This window comes from Triticum aestivum, chromosome 3D, assembly GCF_018294505.1.
Source record: "Triticum aestivum cultivar Chinese Spring chromosome 3D, IWGSC CS RefSeq v2.1, whole genome shotgun sequence".
NCBI classification, from domain to species: Eukaryota; Viridiplantae; Streptophyta; class Magnoliopsida; order Poales; family Poaceae; genus Triticum; species Triticum aestivum.
In genome coordinates this window covers 455,308,782-455,316,478 of record NC_057802.1, presented here as the reverse complement: position 1 = coordinate 455,316,478, position 7,697 = coordinate 455,308,782, and positions in this window count along the sequence as shown.

The following is a 7,697-nucleotide window of genomic DNA, read 5'->3' as shown; positions in this document are numbered from 1 at the left end:
AACGAGTGACAAAGGCCGTTTTAGGAATCTCCCGTTCTTGATTTTCATTTGATGGTAGCCCAACCTCAAATCCATTTTATAAAAGCCCGAGGATCCAGCGAGCTGATCATACAGATCGTTGATCCTGGGGAGCGGATACTTGTTCTTGATAGTGACCAAGTTGACAGGTCGGTAATCTACAACCATCCGATCTGTTCCATCCTTCTTCTTGACGAAGAGGACGGGGCAAGCCCATGGAGAAGAACTAGGACTGATGAAACCCTTTTTCAAGGACTCATCGAGTTGTTTCTTAAGCTCGGCTAGTTCTAGGGGTGCCATCTTATAGGGTCTTCTAGAGATTGGGACGGTTCCTGGTACAAGGTCTATCACGAACTCGACATCCCTGTCAGGTGGAATACCTGGCAGTTCTTCTAGAAAGACATCCGGAAAGTCACGGACTACCGGAATATCTTCAAGGTCTGGAAGAGGGTTGGCATTTAGGGAGTAAAGCTGACGTTCAGACACTCGGGTCAAAACATTGACTGTCTTGCCCGATGGATGGGTGAGTTGAACAGTTCTAGTAGAGCAATCAATCTTGGCATAATGGGTTGACATCCAGTCCATACCCAAGATGATGTTTATGTCCGAGGACTTGAGAGCTATCAGTGATGCAAGGAAGACCAATCTATCGACAAGAATTTCATTTCCATGACTTATTCTAGAGGTTTGCCATCTAGAACCAGGTGTTTGAATTTCCATGGAGGTGGGCATGTCACTAAATGTGGTGTTGTGCAATCGAGCATAGCTCTCAGAAATGAACGAATGAGATGCTCCAGTATCGAAAAGAGCAGTTGCCGGATGGCAATTAACAAGGAGCGTACCAAGGAAGACGTTGGGATCATCATGAGTTTCTTCAGCTGAGACATAGTTGACATGGCCACGTGCAGTGGTGGCTGGCTTGGCGTAATAAGTCTTTCCCGCTGGCTTGCCACGTCCAACGGACTTTCCGGGCTGATTGGGGTTGTTGTTCTGGGGACACTCGCGTATGTAGTGACCCTTCTCTCCACACTTGAAGCATGTCACACCATTGGGGCGTGGAGCAACATTAGCAGCGGGGCCACCATAGGCCTTGGGCGGTGCATACTGCTGATTGGGGCGAGGCGCCTCGAAGGATGGCCTCGGAGTGAACCTTGGTGGCAGAGCTGTGTTTGGAATCCACACCCGGCGCTTCTGAGGTCCTGAGCCGAATGAAGAACCAAAGCCACGGGAGTGCTTGCGTGAAGCGTCATAGTCAGTCTGACCTGTCTCAGCACTGATGGCCTTATTCACTAACTTCTGGAAGGAGGTGCACTCGTGTAGACAAAGATCATGGCGAAGCTCGGGGCTAAGTCCCTTGCGAAACCTTGCCTGCTTCTTGGCGTCGGTGGATACCTCTTCAGGAGCATAACGTGCTAGATTTCCAAACTCACGGCTGTATGCATCCACGGTCAGTCTGCCTTGGGTGAAATTGCAGAACTCTTCCCTCTTACGATCCATAAGACCTTCCGAAATGTGATGCTCACGGAAAGCCTCGCTGAATTCACCCCAAGTAGTGATTTGGCCGGCTGGGCGCATAGCCTCATAGTTTTCCCACCAAAGGCTAGCAGGGCCTTCGAGGTGATAGGCAGCGTAGGTAACCCTATCAGCTTCAGCTACATTGGCAGAACGTAGCTTATTGGTGATGCTGCGAAGCCAATCATCCGCGTCGAGGGGCTCGACGAAATGATGGAACGTCGGTGGGTACAACTTGATAAAGTCATTGATGGATACCAAGTCATTCCTCTGGTGACGTGCAGTATTCTGCTCTATGCGTTCTAGCAAGCGGTTGGTCTCACGCTTGTTTCTTTCTGCCTCCAGCATAACTTCGGCCAGAGAAGGCGGGTGGGGCAGATTCCCATCCCTAGCTGCACTGGCTTCACCCTGCTCCGGGGCAGCAGGGTTGTTGCGGGTATTAACCATCCTAGGAAAGACAAGACAACGGTTTAGACAAGGATGGCAAAATGTTGGCAAGGAAGTGCAGAATGTAACGGACGACATGAAATGCTGAGATGTTCATTTGCAAGACATGGTAATATAGAAACTGCCATATATATACCATCGGTCATACACACCGTACATGGTTTAGTACAAGCCGAGGCTAAAGTACAACTACGGTGAAAGACGTTACATCTCATCGGAGGCATTCCAAGCTCCTATACATTATTTTTCTACACCTCCGGAACGTGATACACACCAAGTCGTATCCCACGAGTCACGCAGGACTGTGGAGAATACAACTGTTACAATACTAGTGAAGCTACTACCAACTCAGACGTCTTCGTAGTAATCTTCATAGAGATTACCACCATGTCCTGGGAGCTGAACATGATCATCTGGAAACAGTCGGTCCCGTGGAGCTTGCGGTCCATAAGGACTCGGATGTGGCCTTGGTCCAACAAACGGTGGCAGACGGGGTCCACGGGGAGGAATGATGCCTCCTACATCACGCCAGTCCATACAATCTAGCAGACCAGACCGCACAGGGTACAAGTCCCTCATGTCCATATACCCAGCCTGCACGGCAGGTGCAAACCGTGTCAGAGTGACCCAGTTATCAGAACGAGCGTTGAAGAGCTCCATTCGCAAGGCACGATTCTCACGGTCCTTGTCCTCAAGCATCTCTGCGGTGGTGCGGAGTAGAGAATCCTCATGGGTAGAGTCAGCATAAATAGCCTGGTAGTACCCTTGTGCCCCAGGGAGTGATGCTGGCATATAGCGGAAATCAGTGTTCCAAAGCAAGGCAGTTCTGGCTCGTATGATAGTCATCATCGAGTAAGCTGCGTCCTGCACGGACATCTCGATGGTAACCCCAAGTCCATAAGAGCAATGGAGGGGTTCAGTAGCTCCAGGATAGGAAGGGTATATCCTGACCGTGCAAAGGTATTGACTTTGATTAAAGTCTCGAAACTGCTCCTCGATGGTATACTCAGGATACCATCGATAGCCTGTCTCGATCATCACTCGGACCAGCATGGCCGTGTGACCAGGTACATCGAGGCACCGAGTCAGACGAACCACTTGATTCTGGGAACGGGTGGCCATCTGAAAGCACGAAATAATGCAAAGGCATTAGAATTTTCTAGGAGAAACCGGACAGCATAACGGCTGTAAATGCTCAGAAAAAGATTTGAGACATTCACAATAGTTTGCAAAACCACTCAACAACATCATATCAAGGTTCTGGTTCAACTGACAACATACTAAAAGTAGTAGAAACGAACTGAGGCTTGTAACCAACAATCCTATAAGTTACTACGGATTAGTACCACGTGAACCTGATAGAGACAAGAGAGCCTAGTCCTTAACCTACGTAGAATGAGAAAAGAATGACTCAGATCAGAGGGCATAAGGTAAAGGAGTAAAAAGAGCCTTACGTCCCTCCCACAATCAATTCCCCTACATATAGCTAAAGCATTTCTAGACTCGACATCGACCAGTTTGGCTCAACGAACCTACAGGCAGTCCGGCTCTGATGTCAACGCTGCCAGGACCCCGATTCTAAGTCACACCGATCTAGCCTGTAACACCTCATATCACTTTGCGGCCTCACGCACGGTATTCCCACGCGTATCGCCTTACCATGGCCCGGGACCGTTTGCGCCTTTTGGCTCACGTATATGATAGTGTCGCTAGCATCCATATGACAGAGAACCCGGGCCGACATGGCTAGTCGTGAACCCAAAGCGGCACTAACTTACGAGGACAGGCATACATGAATCAACATCGAGCATGTCGGTCAGCAGCGTGTGAATCCGGGCTGTAGCACTGGGCTAACAGGACTCCGGGAACCTGGGCTGTAGCAGGCTAGGCAGGACTCCAGATGTCACCGCGTGACATTTCCCCGAAGGGACAGACACAAGAACGAAGTGAAACACATGCCGGCCAGTCAAGTGTTCCGGAGCAGTAGTGCTGGGCTAGCAGGACTCCGGTGAACCGGGCCGTAGCGAACTACTATGGCTCATGGAAGCACTAGACTACATTTCCCCATAAGAGAGGCTGCCAAGGATAAACAACTAGATTGTCAGATCCCACACATACCAAGCATTTCAATCATACACACAATATGCTCGATATGTGTAAATACAACATGGCATCACAACAAAACTCTACAACTCAAAGTACTTTATTTAAGGGCTCCGGAGAGCCATACATAACATGTTCATACAGGTAGGGGTCACATGACCCGACACTCAAGTCATACAACCATACAAGCACATGCGGAAGCAACTAGTCTGAGTACAGACACTAGAAAGAAAGAAGGCTTGACGAAGCCTGTCTATCTACATAGGCCCTTCACAAGCTCAGATCACCACCTGGGTGGCAAGTCACTCGTCAACGTCGAGGTCTACATAGAACCCATCGGAGGGGGCGGTGTTGTCGTCTGAAAATAGTAATTAAAGCAACATGAGTACAATGGTACTCAGCAAGTCTTACAACAGATCCTACTATACATGCACATTCTCAAGAAGGATAGTGGAGTTATTGCAGCAAGCCAGCTTTGACTCTTGGCTAAGCTATCCTACGAGACACCACTTGTAAAAATAGTTTTCGCACATGAGTCCACTAATCACCATATCAATACTGCACCGTGGATCCTCCCTCGCCATCCTACGAGAGAGCCATCCCCGGCACTCACACTTATCTTGAGTCTTTTAGTAGTAACCATTAACTTGTCTATGAACTGCATAAGCGACCAAGTAGTCCTTTACCGTGGACGCGGCTATTCGAATAGTTTTATACCCTGCAGGGGTGTACTTCGTCACACACGTTTCCACCACTTAGCGTCTGCACACGACATGTGCTCGACATACTTCAAGCGAAAACCGACGTGGGTGTAGACCACGACCTGACTAACCACACAAGTCTCTAGTCCAGGTTTATCACCTATTCGGGTTCCATCCGCAAGGAAATCCGGCCGGGGTGTCCTCAACGGCCCCAAACGATGTGTGCAGGGTTCCCGAGACACCAAACGGGCGACTCGGTACACCGGGCCACGTGCCTACCGCATCACATCCCACCCCTAAGGTCAGCGCTGCGCACGGCCTCCAGCAACTACAAACACCAGAAACTACTTGCAACTCCTGGACAGAGGACGAGAGGGGTCAGTAAGTTGAGCGGGGTCATATTTCAGGGCCCAATGTGTGGTAGTAGCTGAATCTTAAATCACGTATACAGATCTCAGTTCTTAAGGACAGCCTCAATGAAACAACCCACCATGTACTCCTACATGGCCTCTCATCGATACCTTTACCAAATCATGTTCAACACTTCACTCTCATTGTCGACACAACCATTCACTCTAGTCCATCACCCTGATGAGCCAGACCTGACACGACTCTAAGCATAGCAAGCATAGCATGGTAGGGAACACAAACATGGCTCAATCAACTCCTACACATGCTAGTGGGTTTCATCTAGTTACTGTGGCAATGACAGGTCATGCAGAGGAAGTGGGTTCAACTACCGCAACACACAGCAGTTTGAAACGCGTTGTCTTAATGAAGTAAACGAGAGTAGAAGCGAGAAGTTAGGTTTGTATCAAAATGATCAATGGGGTTGCTTGCCTGACAGAGTGGTAGTGGAATACTGCCCTTCAGTTGGATACTCGTGAATATCCTCGGAGGCAGAACCTACCACGAAGAACACATCAAAACACAATCATCACATGACAATATGCAATAATATGATGCATGCAATGACATGAAAAAATGAGTGTGTTTTGGCTAATGCAACTTAGAACAGATTAGTTTGAGTTCATTTGAATCAAGGATTCAAATGCTAACCCAAAATAAGAGGTGATATTAGTGCATTAACTTGTTTCATCTAAACAACAAGGTTAGAGTGTTCTGACATGCATGAAACCAGTACAGATGGAAAGATTGGATTTTTCTGATCAAATTTCATATATAAATCTTTCCATTTGGAGTTACAGATTAATTTCTATGAATTTTTTGAAGTTTGTAGTATTTTCTGGAATTTCCTGTATAAAAATAAATCCAGAAAATACTTATTGCATCAGCTTTGCGTCAGGGTGACGTCAGCAGTCAACGGGGACGGTCCAGGTCAAACCTGGCCAGTGGGTCCCGCCTGTCAGTGTCAGTTAAACTAACTAAGTTTAATTAGCATTAAACTAACACTAACCTAGTTTAGTTAGTGGCCTAGGGCCCACACGTCAGTGACCCAGGGGGGTCAAACTGGTCAACCCGGTCAAACTGGTCAACTCGCCGGCGTTTAGCCGCCGTCGAGGCCAGACGCGGGGCAGTGCGGGTTTCCTCCTCTGGCGACCAAATGGACGGCGGAGGGCATCTATGTGACGCAGGGAGTGAGCCGCGTCGAGTGGTGGTGGCGGTTGGGCTCGGGGTCGCTGGAAACGACGCCGACACGAGGTGTGCGGCTGCCGGAGTTCGGGTGAGCTCGGGCTCATCGCTAGGGGGCACGGTGAGGTGCGTGAAGTGGTGTTGTGGGCTCCTGGGGATGCGGTGAGTGTAGTGGACATGGTGGTGTGGTCGTTGGGTGGCCGGAGCATCGTCGGCGACGAGCTCGGCGACAGCGCGTGCAGTGAAGCTTCATGCGGTCGCTACGGAGCTCGAGAGCGAGAACGGAGAGGATGGGGAGGTGGCTGAACTCACGGCGATCACATCGGAGCAGTCGACGAGGTCGGGGACGAGCTGGTGTGGCGGTGACGGCGAAGGGGATCTCCGGCTAGCTCAACGAAGCAGACGACGGCGGAGCTCGTGGACACGGCAGCGCGGCGTGGGGACGACGGTGGACGTGAGTTTCATGGTGGCGCAGGCACAACAGCATCGGCCATGGTGGGAGAGGGCGAGGGAGAGAGACAGGGGAGTGAGCGAGGTGTCTGCGGGGTCGGGGCGGCGACGTGGAGCTCTCCCAGGTGTCCAGGGGCGCGGGCGGCAAGTAGCTGGCGCCGTGGCGAGCTCGCGCACGCCGGCGTCACCTCCCTGCCTGCCTGGCGGGGACGAAGCAGCTGGCTGGCACGGGCCAGCACAGCGCTGGGCCGCCAGGTGGGCCGGCTGGTGGCTTTCCCAAGTAAGTTAGTTTCCTTTTATTTATTTTTTCTATTTTTCTGCAGGTTTGTGACTTTTCTAAAAATACCTAGGCATTTCCAAAAATCACCAAACTGCACATGCTCACTGTATGGAACATATCCAACATGGAACATTTCAGTTTGGGATTATTTGGACATTTAAAATATTTACTAGCATTTAAATGCCCAAATGCAAGTTACATATGATTTAATTCAATGATCTTATGATGACCTAGAAAATTGTGAACCCATTTTGTCAGAGGTTCTAACCCAAGACAAAAAGGGTGGACTTTTTAGAAGGGCATTTCAGGTTCATTGAAAATGATTTTAGTAATCCCTAGTTGTTTTCAGGGGGGTGCTAGGGGTTCTGTCATCCCCATTTCAAGTTTCTGGAAAAGTAAACATGATGCAACACTCTAATGCATGAACTAGCTAGGATGTGACAGAGACCCTGCCCATATGTACGTACGTGGCCGTATTTTCTTTCTTGCACACTGGCCGCTGTACGTACGTGTACATGCTACGTGCGCGCCTCTACTACCACACGTGCGCGCCTCTACATCGACAAGTATGTACGTACACGTTCGCGACCAGA